Below are 20,721 nucleotides of genomic sequence, written 5' to 3'. Positions count from 1 at the left end.
TGGTGATTAGTGTCATCTCTTGGTATAGCACACAAGAGTTTTAAAACATTAGGTTTTCTTTATCATTTTAAGAAAATATCACTTGTCAAATTGGTATAAATTATAGGTGCATTGGCAACACATAATAATTAATTAAACCTCTTAAAGTTTGTTAAAATAGTTACAAAGGTAATGGGATATTTTTCTCTAAGCAATTTTAATCCAGTTAGAAGGTTTTGGGAGTGTCAAGGAATCTAAGACAGAAGGTTATACCACCACCTTGTGGTAAAATGACTGAAGAGCAGACAATTAAATTGTTTTGAAAAAATGCAAAAAAGAAAATACTGATACCTAATACGGATACCTAATATCTAGGAGAAGAGAGATCTAAATACACAGAGCACTATAAATACTTTAGATTTAAAGGAAAATGTTTTGCTAGCTGTTGTCACTGGATTTCAGTACTTTGTTCATTTATAAACTTCAGCAGTGTAAAGCTGGTGAGGCAAAATATTACATGCTTTTAAAAAAGTTGGGATCAGTTATGTTATAAGAGATTTTACTAACTCAATATTGCCATATCATATTTGAATTAATAGTTTATATTCATCCCTAAAATACAAATCAGAATTTTCAGTACTTTTAAACTGATAAAGCATTTTATATCTGTTTTTACTACATTGTGTAGTATGAATTTCACTGGGATATTTGTAACAGAGCACAAAATACTTTCTTTACATATCACTTTTTTTTTTTACAATAAAATACAAAAGAATTCACCTCTTTATAATACATGACTTGCCCAAATCCTCAAAATCAGGGTGAAAATAGTATTGAAGAGCCTGAATGAAACATTATTGTAATTTTATAATCTTGATTTTAAAATCTTGAGGTAAAGGATGCAGTGCTGGAAATAGGTGATTTTAAGCATCTTTTAAGCAGAGCAGTGAAACTCAAAGACAACTATCAATCAATAGTTTTTAAACTTGTTTAACAGTAAGAATCATAAGGGACATTTGTTCAAAGTACAGTTTACTAGGTCCCAATTCCAGACCCTTGGAATTAGAATCTTCAGGTTAGGACTCTGCAAAAATTACTTATGGAAAAATGTACCCCCTGGAGATTACTGTCCTGCTAACTCAGGAAACATAGCTCTAATTCAACTATAAAACCTAACATAAGACACAGTATTAAAAGACCAGATAAATAAGAATCCCTGTTAATATAAGTGTTGGTCCTCTTATCTGCAAAGAGGGTAGCAGTGACTGTATTTAAGTAATGATAGGACAGCGAGCACTGACTCACTGTACGTAAAACACCTCGCACAGTGCCTGGCACAAAATAAGGCCTTAGATAATGTTAGCTGTGATAACTGCATATCATCATCATTATGAGAGTGATTTCAATTCTTATAATTTATATATCATTTAAGAAAAATTCATTTGCAATAGAAATCTAATTTCTACAATTATTAAAGCTGTAGAGAAATTAAACTATGAAACAAAAATAAGCCGTTCTCATGAGTTATGTTTTTATAAATCTTGAAATTACACTTTTTGCAAGTTTTTTTTTAACTTCAAAGAGTTATACCACGACCTTGTGGCAAAATGACTGTAGAGCAAACAACCATTTACCAGCTTGTTCCTTAGTCATCACAGAGAAAAAAATTATTTATTTAAGTGAGGAAACAAAACGTAATTGTACAAATATTGGTCGATAAATGTAAATGTGTGAATGAATAAGTGAACAAATAAGCAAACTAATCCCTAAACAGAAAAGTAAAATTGAGAAATGCAACTCTCACTTGAAAATTGCATATCTTTCAGAGGCAGGAATCTGCCAACTTACTGTCTTGCCAGGTGTTCAAGTTGCCCTGGGCCTGTGGAGCCAAGTGAAGAGTCGCAGTTCAAGCTTTGAAAAAGTAGCGTTGTCAGGGCATTGGGTATCAGGTCCTGGTTAGAGGCAACTCCCATGACATCTCAGACAGCTCGCTGTAGGTAGGACAGTGGGCAGGTGTGTCAGCCAAGTGATGCTTGCCGTAACATGTTTGCAGATAGATACGTTATACGCAGAATGGGCATCCCTGAAATCCTAAGTGTGTTGTTCAAACCTTCTTAGAAAAATATTTCGGATGAATTTTACGTGGAATCCCATCTTCCTACCTCCCCTTCCCATCTTGACCATTTTCAAAATGATGGCATAACTGATTTAGAATGTCCGCACAGCTTTCATGAAAATTTTAGGTTATTTCAATTTTGTTGTTTGAAATGAATGTTCAAAAATCAAACATTTATCTAATCTACCTCAAATGTGAGACGTGTCGATATTTATTTCTCTTCTGACAATTTGTATCAGCTCAAATGTACATTTTACTGCTTATCCACTTTTTGTGACCATAATTTTAAAAAGCCATTTGGTGTAAAATAAGCAATTGATTGTAAGCTCCTCAGCATTTTCCTATTTTTTTCTTTAATGAAACGTCTCTGAACTCACCTTGACATTTCCTACTTAATTCTTACCCACTGGTATCCAATTATCACCCTATTAACATATACACCCAATAATAGCTTCCTTAATTTACTTCACCGTGCTAATAATTAGCAGGAGATTACCCATGAATGTAGGGATGAGGAAGGGAACATTTACTAATATATATTTCTGAATTTAGAGAACCATGATAGTCCATAGACTAACATAATCAGAAAAAAGTTTCCCGTTTAAAAAAAATGCATCTTAAAAAGTAAAATGCAGGAAGATGAAACCTAATAAGAACATGAAAAGGCAACTACTGTATAGCACAGGGAACTATACTCAATATCTTGTAATAACCTATAATGGAAAAGAATCTGAAAAAGAATATATATATATTATATAATATATATAAAACTTAATCTTAACATATGTATATATAAAAATGGATCACTCTCCTGTATACCTGAAACTAGCACAACATTGTGAATTAACTATACTTCAGTAAAAAATCCAATCAAATCAAAGTATATTACAAACACTAAAAAAAAGGAAAGACAAGGCTTCAACAAAGCTTACTTATTACTCAATAATAATTAAAAACTTTCCAAGTATAATGCACCAAGCCATCCACATATATTGATTAAGTTGTATCTTATAAATGTGGTCTTCAATGAGCATCTCAGATAAGGAGAAGAAAAAAATACTATGGGAACAATTCACTGCCTAAGTAGCAAATGTGAGGAGACTTCAGAGATGAGAGAGGTGACTTCTGAGAGTAGTACTACTCCCCTGCTACTAACTCTTCTCTGCTTGCTAATCACTACTCAACACAGTGTGACCCTTCTCACCATCTAGAGACTTCCTCTTTTTTGACTACCTTGATAGCCTCTTACCTGGTTACTGAAGTAGGGAAGAAAAAGAGCTGTTTCCTCTACTCTTCTAAGTTCTTGACAGAGACCCCTCTAACAAAAGACAGATTGACAAGAGAAAAGCATACAAATTCGTTTATTGTAAGTTTCACGTGACACCGGAAGCTTCATTAGAAAATGAAGACCTGAAGAAGTGGTTAAACCTGAGAGTGTTTCTGTAGACCCCTCTAACAAAAGACAGATTGACAAGAGAAAAGCATACAAATTCGTTTATTGTAAGTTTCACGTGACACCGGAAGCTTCATTAGAAAATGAAGACCTGAAGAAGTGGTTAAACCTGAGAGTGTTTCTGTTTGGTTGGAAGAAGAGTAGAAAGTCATGGAAAATATGATAGGACAAAAAGGGGTATGAGTTTAGTGCGGTAAATTAGGGGAAATAGCAAAGCCTTTTCAGTCTAATTCCTCTTGACGTCTTGGAGATGAGGATGAACATTTTCTCTGGGTATAGAAAAGGCACCCCTCACATAAGGGTCTTATGATCTCCTGCAGGGGAAGGTCAGAGAGTCCTTTCTACATATGCTCTTTCTCAAATTCCTTCAGCTTAAAATATTCAGTATGCCACGGTGTCATATTTTGGGTTAGTGTGTCCTGAACCCCGATCAACAGATTCACACAATTAGTTCCATAACAAAATGGAATTTAATTGGCAGCTCTAATTTTCAGAAGTAAGTTGTTCTGTGGACTTCTTCAAAGACACTGAGAATGTAATTTGAAATGAGATCTAAAGGGTGATTATTAGGTGGGCAAAGGGAAAAGCCTAGGCAAATGTTGTGGGGCAACATGGAAACAAGGGTGATTTGAGAAACTGCAAAGTCAGCATGGCTGCAGCAGAGAGAAAGAGCGGAGAGTAATGAGAGAAGAGGCGAGGCAGGGGCCCAGTCACATCAGCCTTTGTAGGATCGATCTTAAAAGCAATGGAAGCTCTATTTTTAGTAGTTTTTGTTGTTGTTGTTGTTTTAATTAGTCATCCATTTTATACACATCAGTGTATACATGTCAATCCCAATCGTCCAATTCATCACACCACCACCACCACCACCCCGCAGGTTTTGTTTGTTTTTAAGGAACCTCCATATTGTTCTCCATAGTGGCTGTACCAACTTACATGCCCACCAACAGTGTACAAGGGTTCCCTTTTCTCCACACCGTCTCCAGCATTAATTGTTTTTAGAGCTACCATAAGTTCTAGCAATCCTACTCCCAGGCATATATCCAGAGAAGACCATAATTTGAAAAAGATACACGCACCCGAATGTTCATTGCAGCACTATTTACCATAGCCAGGAAATGGAAGCAACCTAAATGTCCGTCAACAGATGAATGGATAAAAAAGACATGATATGTGTGTGTGTGTGTGTGTGTGTGTGTGTGTGTGTGTGTGTGTGTGTGTATACATATATATATAATGGAATATTACTCAGGCATAAAAAAGAATGACAAAAAATAGTAACATGATGGACCTAGAGATTGTCATACTGAGTGAACTAAGTCAGAGAAAGACAAATATTATATGATATTGCTTATATGTGGAATCTAAAATCATGGTACAAAACAGAAAGAGAGTCACAGATGTAGAAAACAATCTTACGGTTACCAGGGAGGATGGGAGGGAGGGATAAATTGGGAGATTGGGATTGACATATACAGACTACTATATATAAAATAGATAGCTAATAAGGACCTACTGTATAGCACAGGAAACTCTACTCAGTACTCTGTAATGACCTATATGGGAAAAGGATCTAAAAAAGAGCATATATATATATATATATATATATATATATATATATATATATATATATATATATATATATATATGATTCACTTTGTTGTACAGCAGAGACTGACACAACATTGTAAATCAAGTATACTCTAATAAATTTTTTTTTAAAAAGCAATGGAAAAACATTGAATCTTAAAGCTAGGGAGGAAATGATGATATTTCCCTTCCAGGTAAAAGTTTTCCTTCAGACAATTCCTTCTTGCCTAGTGACCATGACGTGCAGCCCATCTCCAGTTGTCCTTCCTCCAGAGTTCATTGCTCAGGTGTGGGCATGTGACTAATGGGCAGCAGATCCAAAGGTGGCAGGTAACCAGTGAACTCGGTGGACAGGCTCATTAAGATTAGCTAGACCAAACCGATCCACTTTCCCAGGAATTTGAACTGACACATAAAAGTAATATTCCAGTTATTAGAAGTTGTCATGTGGTTGAGGATCTATCCCAAGAAGCCATGAATTAGTTGGTGATATTCATAAAGTTATTCTAGATTTTGACTTGGAAATAAAATTAGGTAATTTTATAATTTTAAAGTCATCTGTAGGGGGCCTCTTAAATTTACCAGCACACGTACTACATTTTTATTCAATATCTGAAGTCACAGATTGTTGTCTGATTCTAAAATGGCAAAAATGTTCAATATGAGTTTATTTACTTCTACTTAATGAGGTTTGTATTTTTTTTCTTCCCCCCACACACTGACAAACTTCCTACTCTATTAAATAAAAGTGAATTTCATGAACACAGTGAAGGATTTGTGTGTCTGTGCACACGCATCTCAGTGTCACTTTTGAACCGATCTCAATTATTTTGGAAACTCACTCTTTGGTCCTCTGAACACCCCATTTCTAATGTGTGGAGGGAGGGTGTTTCCCACCACCAAGAAGTTTTCTGGACGCCAACAGGGTGTCCTACAGTTCAACTCAATTCTAACACTATATACTTGGAAACAGCATCAGATTCCATAGGTTATGGGCTCAGTCCTACCAGACCACATGGCCCTCCACTGCCACCCACCTCCTTACAAACACACACACACACACACACACACACACTTCAGATGTGAATCGCAAGTCCAGGTTATCACCTGTGCTTCTGACTGATTGACTATAGATCAGCAATTCCAGCGACCCTCCTTGGTTTGGGGTTAATTTGCTTGAGTGGCTCACAGAGCTCAGAGAAACATTTACTTAACTGATTGCTGGTTTATTATAAAAGAATATGACTCAGAAGTAGCCAGATAAAAGAGATGCCTAGGGTAAGGTATGAGAAAGGGTATGGAGCTTCCTTGCCCTCTTTGGGTGTGACTCCCCAAATCTCCACGTGTTCACCAACTCGCAAGCTCTTGGAACCCCTCCTTTTGAGTTTTTATGGAGGCTTCCTGAAAGGCATGTCTGATTACAACACTGCTGGCTGAACTCAGTCTCCAGCCCTGTCCCCTCCCCTGAGGCTGGAAGTTCAGGGGTGGGGAGGAAAGTGAAAGTTCCAACATTCTAATCAAATCTTTGACTCAGCTAGCAACCAGCCCCCATCCTTAGGTTCTTTCCAAAAGTCACCTCATTAACATAAAAGCACACCTTTGTTGTCCTTATCACTTAGGAAATTCCAAGACTTTTAGGAGATTTGTGGCAGGAGCAGGGTTTGAAGACTGAATATATACTTTTTATTGTAAATTGCAACATAACACTCACCAAAATAGCTTTCAACATTATAGACTGTGAACTCTATGAGGAAGGACAACTTGATTTAGCCAATTAAGTTTTTGGTGCTGTAGTTTACAGAAAAAATATAACCCTGAATTGTGGTGCTAATGCCACCTGGTTCAATTTTCTCTATCAGCTGACCTCAACTTCATAATCCCATACCTTATACACAGTTTTGTTAACTCCAAGAGTTTGCTTTTGTAACAGGCCCTCACAAACAGTAAAGTATTAAGGGCATCACTGAAAAGAAAAATTCCGCTGAGATAATTTTTAAGTACATGACACCTCTGCCTCCTAGTCATCCTAGTTCCTTCACATAAATTGTGTTCAAGTGAGAGAATGTAATTTTATTTATTATTTTTTTAAATATTTATTTATTTATTGGGCTGTGACAGGTCTTAGTTGTGACATGAGGGATCTGTTAGTTGCGGCATGTGAACTCTGAGTTTTGGCATGTGGTATCTAATTCCCTGACTAGGGATCGAACCTGGGCCCCCTGCACTGAGAGCACAGAGTCTTAGCCACTGGACCACCAGGGAAGTCCCAAGAGAATGTAATTTTAATAATAAATCACAAAATTGGATGTGTGTTAGCAAGCTGGGGAAAAAACAAATTCCCGAAGTAGCAACCAGGAGGATTCCCTCCAAGCAGGACAGAGGAAGACTTTGCTTGGGAATTTGGGCAGCCCCAGAGGAAATCTCTAAATACGCCAACATCAGGATTTCCACAAGGAAATGTTCCCGCCAGATCACTCTACATGAAGATCACAGTTTAAGAAATTCATCTGCTCTCAGAGTTTCCATTTGGGTTTCCAATGTACCACTCTTAACTATGAGCAAACAGGCAAGCAACAAAACAGGTAGAAAAAAAAGAAAAAGAAAATATGAATTAAGTGGAGAGAAGAAAAACATTATTAAAATAGCATAAGTATCCTCAGAGCCATAAGATATTGCATTCAGAAACTAAAATGGATGCTTTGAAAAAGTAACATTCAAAGAAATAATAGAGATATTTTGAAAATTGAAACTATTAGAGCAGAAAAGAAAAATTCACAAGATTTAGAATATGAAGTCAACAATTCTCGCATAAACTAGGGTAAAGAAGCAAATAAATAGGAAACAGTGAGGGGGAAAAAGAAAGGAAACAGTCCAAGAGATCTGATAGAAATTTCCAAAAAGAGAAAAAAGTCCATAGAAAGGATAAAGTCATGAATAAAATAATTGTCAAAAGATTAGCAGATCTGGAGAATATAAGTTTGCACTCAAAAGGGATTTACACACAGAGTGCCTAACATAATGGAAGGAAACAGAGCCCATCAAAGTATATACCTGTTAAATAGAGGAACATTGACAAGGTGAGAGAGAAAGAGAGAGAGAGACAGCCAGGTTTCAAAGAAAAGATAAGAATTTGAATGATTTCAGTCACATTTGGGCCTAGAAGACAGCTGAGAAATACCTTCAAAATTTTGTGAGACGCCAGTTTCCAATCTAGTGTTCTATACTTTGCCAAACTATTAAGTAGAAAGATGATAGAATAAGGGAATATTCACATATGTAAATTCTCAAAAAATGTTTCACATGCATCTCTTTATTAGGAATATGCTGGAGGATATATGCCACCCAAACAGGAAGTAAACAAACAAACACTCCCTTCTTCCCCAACAAGAGATGGAACCCAGGAAATAGGAGATCCTACAAAAGAGACAGGTGAAGGGAATTAAAATGATAGTGAAGTGTGTCCAGGACCAAAGGTGGGCACAGAGAGGAACGAGTCCAGGTTGTAGCAGCTTAGAAGTTTCCAGGAAAGTTATTTTTTAGTAAGAAGAGAAAATTCGGAGAAGACCTAATGTGTTTGGATATAATAAGAAGTTTATTATACAACAGAAGGAGGCTTTGGAGTTGAATTAGTGAAGAGTACATATAAAGTTGATAGAATATGAAAGAGAGAAAATATTAGCTCAAAGTTAAACAAAATGTACAAGAAAAAGTGATCATAGTATACTGGATTCAGTCCTAAAAAACAAAACCAAAATTTCACTCTTACCAAGTTGAAAGGATGTGTGTGTGTGTATGTGTGTGTGTGTGTGTGTGTGTGTGTGTGTGTGTGTAGTGGGGGTTGAGAAGGGATTGTGAAAAGATATAAATCCTCATCTTCCAAAAATGAGAAGTCAAAAGGTAATTTCAATTAGAAAATACAGGAAGTAGAAACATGTATAAACATGTTACATGGAGACACAGAGGTAAACACCAAAAGATCAAGTTGAAAAATTCAAAGTGGTTGCCACTTGGAAGCAGGAAGTGGGATGGTAGAAGCTTAATAGAGTCATTAGAAACTTCAAGCTTTGGGCCAGCCTTTCCATAAATAACAACCTCAAATAAAGGGAGGAAAGGAAAAGGAAGTGAAAAAATAATAAAATCTGGAAGAATATAACGAAAAACGATTCTATGCCTTTCTCTATGGCTTGAATATGTAACAACGAAGGTATATCATATTTATAATAAAAGACATTTTAAAAATTAAGTATATACATAAATAAACAAGTAATGCACAAACACACTGGCCTAAACAGCCTATGGTATAGTGAACATATCATTATTAGCAGCTTTTGGAAACAAAACCTATTGTTCCTTTAGTTTTATCATTATGAGATTAACATTTTAAAAGGCAAAGAAGCATAAAGACATAGAAATTTTCTCCCACCGCTGTAAATACTATTCTTCTCTCATTGCCTTTCATGTGACAGTAACATGTTCTCCAATGATCACAGTGATTTGTGTACTTGAATAGTACTCTTACTTAATTGCCTGATTCTGCTCATGATACTTCTTTTAAAACTTAGACTAGTTTTCTGATATGGGGGGAATTTTCACATTCTCTAAATTTCACTTTTTTAGGTGTATTGAGTATCAGAAAGTTATAGTCTTCCTATCTTAATACAGACATAGACTTTGGAACATGACGAGACAGGTTTAAATACTAGCTCTGCCATTCAATAGCTGTGTAACTCTGCTCAGATTATATTGTATTTCTGAGTTTCAATTTCCTCATTTTAAAAATGGCAATTATAATGCCTACATTGTAGGTGTGTTATAAAGATTATAAATAATTTGTGTAACACAGTAGGTGCTCAGTAAATGATTACTTTTGCTATTAATTTAGGTTAGCTAGGAAAGGGAAAAAATGTATCTTATATCCCAATTTTCTAAAACATGATGTCTCAAATTGATAGAGATCATGCTTTTTTTTGACATAAAATACAATGGAATAGTATTGGGGTGTTCTTCATGAACTGCAAACAGCCTGTTTTCTGTTTCCCACAGGAACTGCTTTGGGGATGCTTTTAGGACAGCCTGAGTGGCATATTGGTGGTACTAATGGTATAAAGTATTGATTTGGGTTTATACTAAATGCAATTTTATTTAAACAGGGGAACCCCCTCCCCCCACCCCCTCCAAATACACTCTCTGCATAAAGACAGAAATCTCCACAAAATATTGAGGGTAGAAGTAGGGAAGGGTGCATTTGTATGGGATGTTGACATCTTTTATCTATATAACTATGTATAAGTGAATAGAAAACTAAAACACTTTAAATCTAGATTTTGCTGTTAAGGACAAATGATGAAAGCAGAAAGCTGAAGACCCAAAGCTGTCAGAAAAATCTGACTAAGCCTCATTAGTCATTTAAGAAATAAATCATAAATAGATCACAATAGAAAGGCTGTCGACTCTGAGGGACAGCTGAGCATACACTTTGGGCATCTTTGTGCATATTTAAAGTGATGAAAGGGAAAAAAACCTACAACCAAGATTACTCTACCCAGCAAGGATCTCATTCAGATTTGACGGAGAAATTAAAACCTTTACAGACAAGCAAAAGCTAAGAGAATGCAGCACCACCAAACCAGCTTTACAAAAAACGCTAAAGGAACTTCTCTAGGCAGGAACCACAAGAGAAGGAAAAGACTTACAATAACAAACCCAAAACAATGAAGAAAATGGTAATAGGAAAATACATATCGATAATTACCTTAAATGAAATGGATTAAATGCTCCAACCAAAAGACATAGACTGGCTGAATGGACACAAAAACAAGACCCGTACATATGCTGTCTATAAGAGACCCACTTCAGACCTAGGGACACATACATACTGAAAGTGTGTTGATGGAAAAACATATTCCATGCAAATGGAAATCAAAAGAAAGTTGGAGTAGCAATTCTCATATCAGACAAAATAGACTTTAAAATAAAGACTATTACAAGAAACAAAGAAGGACACTACATAATGATGAAGGGATCAATCCACAAAGAAGATATAACAATTGTAAATATTTATGCACCCAACAAAGGAGCACCTCAATACATAAGGCAAATGTTAACAGCCCCAAAAGGGGAAATTGACAGTAACACAATCATAGTGGGGGACTTTAACACCTCCTTTCACCAATGGACAATTCATCCAAAAGGAAAATAAATAAGGAAACACAAGCTTTAAATGATACATTAAACAAGATGGACTTAATTGATATTTGTACGACATTCCATCCAAAAAAAACAGAATACACTTTCTTCTCAAGTGCGCATGGAACATCCTCCAGGATAGATCTTCTCTTGGGTCACAAATCAAGCCTTGGTAAATTTAAGAAAATTGAAATCGTATCATGTATCTTTTCCGACCACAACGCTATCAGACTAGATATCAATTACAGGAAAAAATCTGTAAAAAAAATACAAACACATGCACGCTAAACAATACACCACTTAATAACCAAGACATCACTGAAGAAATCAAAGAGGAAATAAAAAAATACCTAGAAACAACTGACAATGAAAACACAATGACCCAAAATCTAAGGGATGCAGCAAAAGCAGTTCTAAGAGGGAAGTTTATAGCAATACAATCCTACCTCAAGAAAAAAGAAAAATCTCAAATAAACGACCTAAACTTACACCTAAAGCAATTAAAGAACGAATAATAAAAAAAACCCCAAAGTTAGCAGAAGGAAAGAAATCATAAAGATGAAATCAGAAATAAATGAAAAAGAAATGATGGAGGGCTTCCCTGGTGGCGCAGTGGTTGAGAATCTGCCTGCCAATGCAGGGGACACGGGTTCGAGCCCTGGCCTGGGAAGATCCCACACGCCGTGGAGCAACTAGGCCCGTGAGCCACAACTACTGAGCCTGCACGTCTGGAGCCTGTGCTCTGCAACAAGAGACGCCACGATAGTGAAGAGGCCCGTGCACCGCAATGAAGAGTGGCCCCCGCTTGCCGCATCTAGAGAAAGCCCTCGCACAGAAATGAAGACCCAACACAGCCAAAAATAAATATAAAAATTTTTTTTAGAAGTTTAAAAAAAAAGAAATTAATAAAACAATGCATAAAGGCTGGATAGGGTGTGGAGAAAAGGAAACCCTCCTGCACTGTTGGTGGGAATGTACACTGATACAGCCATTATGGAGAACAGTATGGAGGTTCCTTAAAAGCTAAAAACAGAACTACCATATGACCCAGCATTCCACTACTGGGCATATACCCGGAGAAAACCATAATTCAAAAAGACACATGTACCACAATGTTCACTGTAGCACTATTTACAATAGCCAGGACATAGATGCAACCTAAATGTCCATCGACAGATGAATATATAAAGAAGACGTGGCACATATACACAATGGAGTATTACTCAGCCATAAAAAGGAACAAAATTGAGTTATTTGTAGTGAGGTGGTTGGACCTAGAGTCTGTCATACAGAGTGAAGTAAGTCAGAAAGAGAAAAACAAATACCGTACGCTAACACATATATATGGAATCTAGAAAAGTGGTACTGACGAATCTAGTGACAGGGCAGGAATAAAGACACAGATGTAGAGAACGGACTTAAGGACACAGGGGGAAGGGGAGACAGGGACGTAGTGAGAGAGTAGCACTGACATATATACACTACCAAATGTAAAATAGCTAGTGGTAAGCTGCCTCATAGCACAGGGAGATCAGCTCGGTGCTTTATGTCCCCCAGAGGGGTGGGACAGGGAGTGTGGGAGGGAGGCTCAAGAGGGGGGGATATGGGGAATATATGTATACATATAGCTGATTCACTTTGTTGTAAAGCAGAAACTAATACAATGTTATAAAGCAATTATACTCCAATAAACATGTATTTAAAAAACCCACACCATTGTAAATCAACTACACTTGAAGATATTTCTTTAGTGCAAAAAAATTTTAGAATGTAAGATTTATTGTGTGTGTGTACCACAGGTTCAATATATATGAATTATGTCAAATTGATTACATTGTTTTTCAAAATAAAGAATTTATGATACTTTATATCAGCTTCATAATATAAATGCAGAAAAACTATATTAATTTTCTCTAAAGTTCAGAAATAACCATTTTGCTCATTTGGTATACTATAAACCACTAACTTTATTAAAAAGGAATTCGTGACCGACCTCTTCCTTCCAAAGAAATACTTCTCCACTTATACAATTTTAATAAAATGTTCCACCATGAGCTGACTTCCAACCTTAGAGACACGAGATTTGCATCCTGAAATCTCTTTCTTGCAAAAATGTCCAATTAGCATCCTAGCATTACAGAAAAGAAATTGCCTTTTTTCCAGATCTCAAATTCCATACAACTTTAGTCAAGACATCATGTATTTTTCCCCACACACACTGTATTTTATTTTTACAAGAGATAAATCAACTGACACCAAGCATTGTAAATGGATGACCACAACAAAAGCAACAATGATTGCAATTACCAAACACGAAACACACTCATACTATGTCATAATATTGACATTCAGTCCAGTAATCCTCCACTGTAACAGCTCCTTTACTTTGCAGTGAAAGACATCATGTATTTTTAAATTATCAGCACTCACCTGAGGTCTTTAAAAAATCAACAAAAACATAATTTTGTGTTCTTTTTCATTTATTCTGGTATAAGTGGTCATTTCTAAATGAAAGTATTTAAGTATGTTAACGTCATCTTATAACATCATATTTCAAATGACTACCATCTCTCCAAAGATGAAATATGAGGAACTCATAATTAGGCTCTCCGAAGTTTTACTCTCTGAATCTGTATTACCTTTCTGCTGAACTCCACACTGTTCATTATTCTCTGAGAATATTCTTTTTCTTGTATGGCCATCTCACATGCTCTTTCATTTCATGAAGTTTTTTCCTACAGTTTTATGCCTACTTTATTTCTGAGAAAATGCATTATTTCAGAGTGATATTTATAGACACAAAGACTTCTCTATAATTTCCTCAGAGTTTCAAGAACTCCTTCTTCTTCTTTTTTTCTTAATACCTAGATTCTGAAGCTCTCCACAAAGCATTACTAAAATTGCATTTACATAAGTATCTACATATTAATCACACATTAATGCATTTACAATTGTATTATGATTTATTGCTAATTTTGGAGCATAAACGTAGCTGTCCTATTTACCACCCTCTTGGAAATCACTTTAATATTTGCACTTAGGACTTGAAAGAGAATGGATAAATAAAAACCTGAAGAATATGCAGATACAATTTATATATTTCTCATAAAATTAGGTGATTATCTAAACTTTATCCAGAAAAAAGAAGAGCCCAGATACTCTGCAGGCATGATACTCGAGAATGTATGGTCTTCTAGCAGAAAAACATGCAGTAATCCATGTGGCAGAGTTTACCTGTGACCAGCTGGGGTTAGTGACCTATGCATTCCTTACATGCAACATATCAGGAGTGGAAAAAGGAAATTTGTCAGTTGTGGCAATAAGTATAATGAAGTTTTGTAGCAGGTCATGCTCATATATTCAACACAGGTACAATCAAAATTTTGCTCAATTCTGATAAATCTAATTCTATATCTGTTACCATGTCTTTAACGAGGAAATGTCAGAACTGACTCACCAAAAAGAAAAAAAGTGTGTTGTTTGTTTGTTTGTTTTAATTACAGTCACGGTGAGTAAGACATAGCTCAGAACAGCTAATGTGACTTAGTGATTCTCTCATCAGGAAATACAGTTTCTACTTCCCTGTTTATTCTCCACACCCTGTAGTCAGTAAAGTTTGAATGAAAGATAAATCTACAGGGCGAAAAGAAAAGAAAACTTACATGTGTGGATAAGATCATTTTGACAGGTTGTACCACGTATGTCAGTGTTTCTGGGGATGGACACAAGCCAGAGCTCCCTACTCTGACATTTTCACTGATGTCATTCCCCATGATCCTCAATTTGAAAGTGGATAAAAATGTTTTCTATGTTTTCTTCTTTAAGAAATTAAATAAGGAATGCTTTCTAGACATGATCCTCTAATGATTTTCAGTCAGTGGTCATCAACGGAGGAAAAGCACAGAATCTCATCCCCACAGAAGGGTGACATTCAGTCAGGTAAGAAAATTCTCCCCGAAATCAGAGCTTCATCTTTAACATGCAATCAAAGGCTTTCACAGGTTCTTCATCACTCTGCACTCAGCCCTACCATAAGGGATTGGCTCTCAGAATCTCACATCAGATGACTGACAAACATGTCATAGTACACTGATCTGGTACCAGATCCTGCCTCTCTTAATGATCTCCCACAGGGACATTGGAATATTCTAGGATATTTCCTGGAGCCCTCTATTCTACACAGGTACACTTCCAAGTAGAAACAGAAGCTTGGATTCTCACTGGGACCCCTGCTCTGTCCAACCAACCTCTCTAGAAATATGATGTTCTAATCTCTCCTGATTAGAACATTTCAAGGTCTCTCCCTGTGCTAATTTAGTAAAGAGAAAAGAGAAACAAGAAAGAGCAAACTATGCAGGGAGCAATATATAAGATTCCTTTACTTAATGTATTTATCTGATATATCCAAATATTAAGAAATATAGATTCATTTCATAATAGTCAAGAAAAGAGGAGGAGGAACCTCCATGCCAACAGTATATATAAAATGGAATCAATATTGCATAAGCTCCAGCTTAAGCTTAGCTACGAGGTACTAACTCTTCTCATAAAGAAGCAATAGTTCTCCATCATTTGAAGCACACTGAGGACTCAGACAGCTGGACACTGAGGGTGTAGTCTCCTCACTCGAATTCTGTACCTGCATCACAGAGCCATGAAATATTCCCAAAGAATTATTAAGGATGAGGTGGGGAGCCGAAATGAAAACGATGAACCCATAGTCTGTCCTACCATCTGTTCTGCTGGATATTACCACCATCTTGGCCCAATATGACCTTCCCACTTCTCTCTGGGCCTCCCTACTTTCCACCTCCATCCTCTCATTATATCTTACCTACACTTGGGAACGATTCTAGTTGTTCCATTTATCTTTATCAACAAGTAATCCAAATAGCAACTGTGTATATAACTCCTTAGAAACCTCAGGTCTGGCTCAGTAATAATACATGACCTTCGAAGTCCACAGTTTTCCTAATTCCTTTTATTTATTTTTTCTAATTTCCGTGTACTTACACTCTTAAGACCTCCACTGTTCTCAGGTTCGTCTTCCCTGCAAAATCTGTCAACCTAGACATAGACTTAAGTACCACCCTCTAATTATCTCCTAGGGAATCCAGTTTTTAAAAAAGCCTCAGCACAAGCCTTATGGACTTTATTAAAGACTCTTTAAGATAACCCATGGGAGACAGCAGTGCACCCATAGATATCTATTTAATACACCCTCAGAGTAATTTTTTTTTATAAAGACTCTTCTGGCCAATGAAGACTCTCAGTTCTTCTTCTTCAACATATGCAGTGTCTCACCCTTCTGATTACTCTCTGCTCTATCCCAGGTCCACTCCCTTTCCTGATATTACATTCTTTCCCAATTGTGTATGTTGGTAAAATCAAATAACATAAAATATAACATGTTAATTATTATAAAGTGCACCGTTCAGTGATATTAAATACATTCATATTATTGGGCGATCAACATCACCATTTATCTTTCTAATTCTTTTCTACATTTTAAAACTGTAACTCTGTATCCTTTAAACATAACTTTCCTTTCTGTTCCATAACCACCTGAAAAGCATCATTACCCTCCCAATTTCTATGGTTTTGACTACACTAAGTACCTCATATAATTGAAATAAGTAGTTGTATTGTTATGACTCACTAAAAGTCACAAAAATGGCATTTTTGGTAGCTCAATTTCCTCAAGATTCATCCATGTTGTAGCATATTCCTAGATCTTTTCCTTCTTATGGCTGAATAATATTGTATTATATGGATATACCACACTTTGCTTATCCAGGAACTAGTGGATGAACACTTAGGTTGCTTTCATATTTTAGCTACTGTGATTATTACTGCTCTAAACACTGGAGTACAAATATTTCTTTAAGACCCTGATTTCAATTCCTTTGGGTATACCTCATAGTAAAATTCTTGGATCATGTAGTAATTCTATTTTTCAATATCTGAAAAATTGCCATACTCTTTTGCAAAGCAGCTGTATCATTCTACATTCCCACTGACATAGCACAATGGTTCCAACTCCCTCGCATCCTCACCAATACTTGTTTTCTGCTTGTGTATGTGTGTGTGTGCTTGTGTGTGTATGCATTCACACAAATATATAAACATGCATTTAGTGATATGGAGCATCTATTCAAGTGCTTAGTCATTTGTACATCTTTTTGAAGAACCATCTATTCAAGTCTTTTATCCATTTTTGAATCAGGGTGTTTGCTTTTTGTTGAGGTGTAGGAGTTCTCTGTATATTCTGAATAGACATCTCTTGTCAGATACATGGCTTTCAAATATTTTCTCCCATCTTGTGGGTTGCCATTTTATTCTGTTTACATTTCTTTGATACACATTTTTTTTAAAATTATGTACTGCAAATTGTTAATTTTTTTGTCAGCTGTACCTTTGTTGTTCCTTCGTTTCATATTGAGGAAAACACTGCCAATCCAATGTCGTGAGGCCCTTGTCCTGTGTCTTCTTCTAAGACTTTTTATTTTATTAGGTCTTATATTTAGTTTCTTGATACGTTTTCATTAATTTTTGCATATGATGTTAGGTAAGGGTCCATCTTCCTACTTTGCATGTTGACAACATGACTTCTCAGCACCATTTGTTGAAAATACTATCCTTTCTACTTTGAAAAGTCTTGGCAACTTGTCAAAAATCATTTGGCCATATATCAGGGTTTATTTCTAGGTGTTCTATTCTATTCTATTGGTCTTGAATAAGGGAGAAAATAGTATAACCTATCCAGGTTGATGAAGAACATAAAGAAAGACCAGGACTGAGAATTAGGAGGGCAATATAAAACAGCAGGGAGTAAAAGACAGTGTGAGAGAAGATCTTGTATTTGCGAGTTCATGGAAATAGGATCATGCTAAAACCACTAAACGCCTGACTTTGAACAATACGGTAAATGTGCTAGCAAGAAACGTAACACTTACCCATCTCTGGGAAATATAGTATGGGCATAAAGATAAACTACACACAAATATAGTAAACAGGGAAGGGTTTTCATGGTGTGAAAATATTGTGGGATTTGAAATACAATTTACTTCTGTTCTACCATTGTCTCTAAAATTTATCAAAGTGTGTATACAAGCAATTCCAATTCTGGTAATGTGCTTGACAGGTTTATATATGAACTTCAGCAGACCAGTAAATGTACATTCATAGTAGGACTGTTCCCTAAACCAAAAAACAAAACTCAAAAACTGGAAAGACTAGAGTTCACTTTGTCAACACACATAAAGATGCAATGATGGTTAACAGTCCGAAAACAGAAGGTGTGAGCATGGGTGTAAGAGGTTAATTGCCAAGCTGGGGTGGGGTGCAGAGTTTGAGGGTAACACAGGTCAAAAAGGCTTTTGTCCTATCCTTGATTTTTGAGGTATGGAAATTCACAGGTCACTACCTCCATTTCAAAATGAATTAATGCACTATTCAATTTCTTTAAACAGGCGAAGTAAACATGAGTGATAATAAATTTCAAACTGTCGCTAATCAAATAAGATACTAAGGAAGCTTAAATAATATGATTAAGAATGAAGTGGACAGATTGTCCAAGATGGTAGCATTCAAAGACCCGGAGCTTGATTCCTCTCATGGGCACACCAAAGTCACAACAGTTTACAGAACAGCAATTGATAAAAAAAGTCCGGGACCTACCATAAAAGACGTTTTACAGCTAAAGATATAAGGAAGGCACCTCGACAAGATAGAAAAGAAGGGCAAAATCTCAATAGAGTCAAGACCCATACCACCAGGTGGGTGGCCCACAAATATGAGAATAATTAAAATTTCAGAGGTGTTCCCAGGTAGCAAGGGGTATGAAGCCAACATCAGGCTCCCAAGCCCAGGGATCCTGTTCTGGAAAGAAGAGTTCCTAGAAAGTTGGGCTTTGAAGACCAGTAGTGCTTATTTTCCAGAGAGCCCGAGGGTTGTGGGAAATAGAGATTCCACCCTTAAAAGATGCTCACAAAATCCCACATGATCTGAGAATCAGAACAGAAGCAGTCATTTGAAAGGATCCCGGGTCACACCTACCTCCTGATCTTGGAGAGTCTCCCAGAGAGGCAAGAGGCAACTACAGCACAGCCTCAGGGACAGAGACACTGGCAACAGCCATTCGGTGGAGCTCCTTCTACCTCGTGGACACTGGTACCAGCAAGCATAATTTGAGAATCCTCCCTCTATCTTTTTAGCCTCAGGACCTAGCCCTACCCATTTCCACCAGACTAGAGACACAAGTACTAGGATGCTGCAGGCCAAGCAACTAACTGAGCAAGGGCATAGCCCTACCCACCGGCAAACAGGCTGCCTTCAGACCCTCTCAATGCACAGCTGCCCCTGGACATGGGCCCAGCCACCAAAAGCCCCAGGACCAGCCTCCACACCTCAGTGGACAGGCACCAGCCCCAGAGTCCCTGGCCCCTCTGACAAGTGAGCCTACTCTGGCCTTGGAGTCAGCCTCACCATCGGCAGGTGATAACTGCACAGGGACTGGATGGAGCTTGGACCTACCCAACAGCAAACCTGCTCTAGCATTGGGATCAGCCTCATACACCAACAGGCACACACCAGCTCCAGGAATACCACAGCCCAGCAGCCTGTGTGACCAGAACACTCACTTGCAGGCCAGAAGCAGCCATGGACTCAGCTGGGTCCTGACCCTGCCCATCAGAATGCCAACACAAGATTAGGGATACCCCAGACCCTGCAGATAGCTGTGTCAGGAACAGTGATCCAACACCAACTCTGTGACTCCTGGGCCCTGCAGCCAGAACTCAGGACCTGTCTCTTCCTCCCAGTAGCCAGCATAGCCCCAGGACCAGTGACTGGGCACTAGCCCTGATTATCACCTGGACTGCAGTTCTACCCATAAGTGAACCAGCACTAGATTTGGTGTCCCCCAGAGTTGTGCAGCCAGCTGCCTTATGATTTAGTCTCACCAAGCAGCACAGACAGCCTCCATGCAAGGCAGAGCCTGGCAAACAAGCAGTCTGGGGGCAGCCAAGCCTACCAGACCACCCACAGTAGTCAGCCCACCACAACAGAAGAGCCCAAGCAGCCCACATAGGGGGTACACCTAGAACATATAGTTCTAGTGACCAGGGGACACTGGGTTGCTGGGACACATAGGACCTCTCCTACAAAAGGCCACTTCTCCAAGGTCAGGAAATGTAACGAACCTACTACATACATAGCAATAAAAACAGCAAGTTAAGAAAAATGAGGTGACACAGAAACACGATCCAAATGAAGGAACAAGATAAGAACTCAGAAGAAGATCTAAGTGAAGTGGAGATAGCCAATCTACTCAAGAAAGAGTTCAAGGTAATGACGGTAAAGATGATCAGAGAACTCAGGAGAAGAATGGACGACC

Source organism: Balaenoptera physalus, assembly GCF_965194825.1.
Source record: "Balaenoptera physalus genome assembly, contig: HAP1_SCAFFOLD_902, whole genome shotgun sequence".
NCBI lineage: Eukaryota > Metazoa > Chordata > Mammalia > Artiodactyla > Balaenopteridae > Balaenoptera > Balaenoptera physalus.
Note: the sequence above shows the minus strand (reverse complement) of the source record.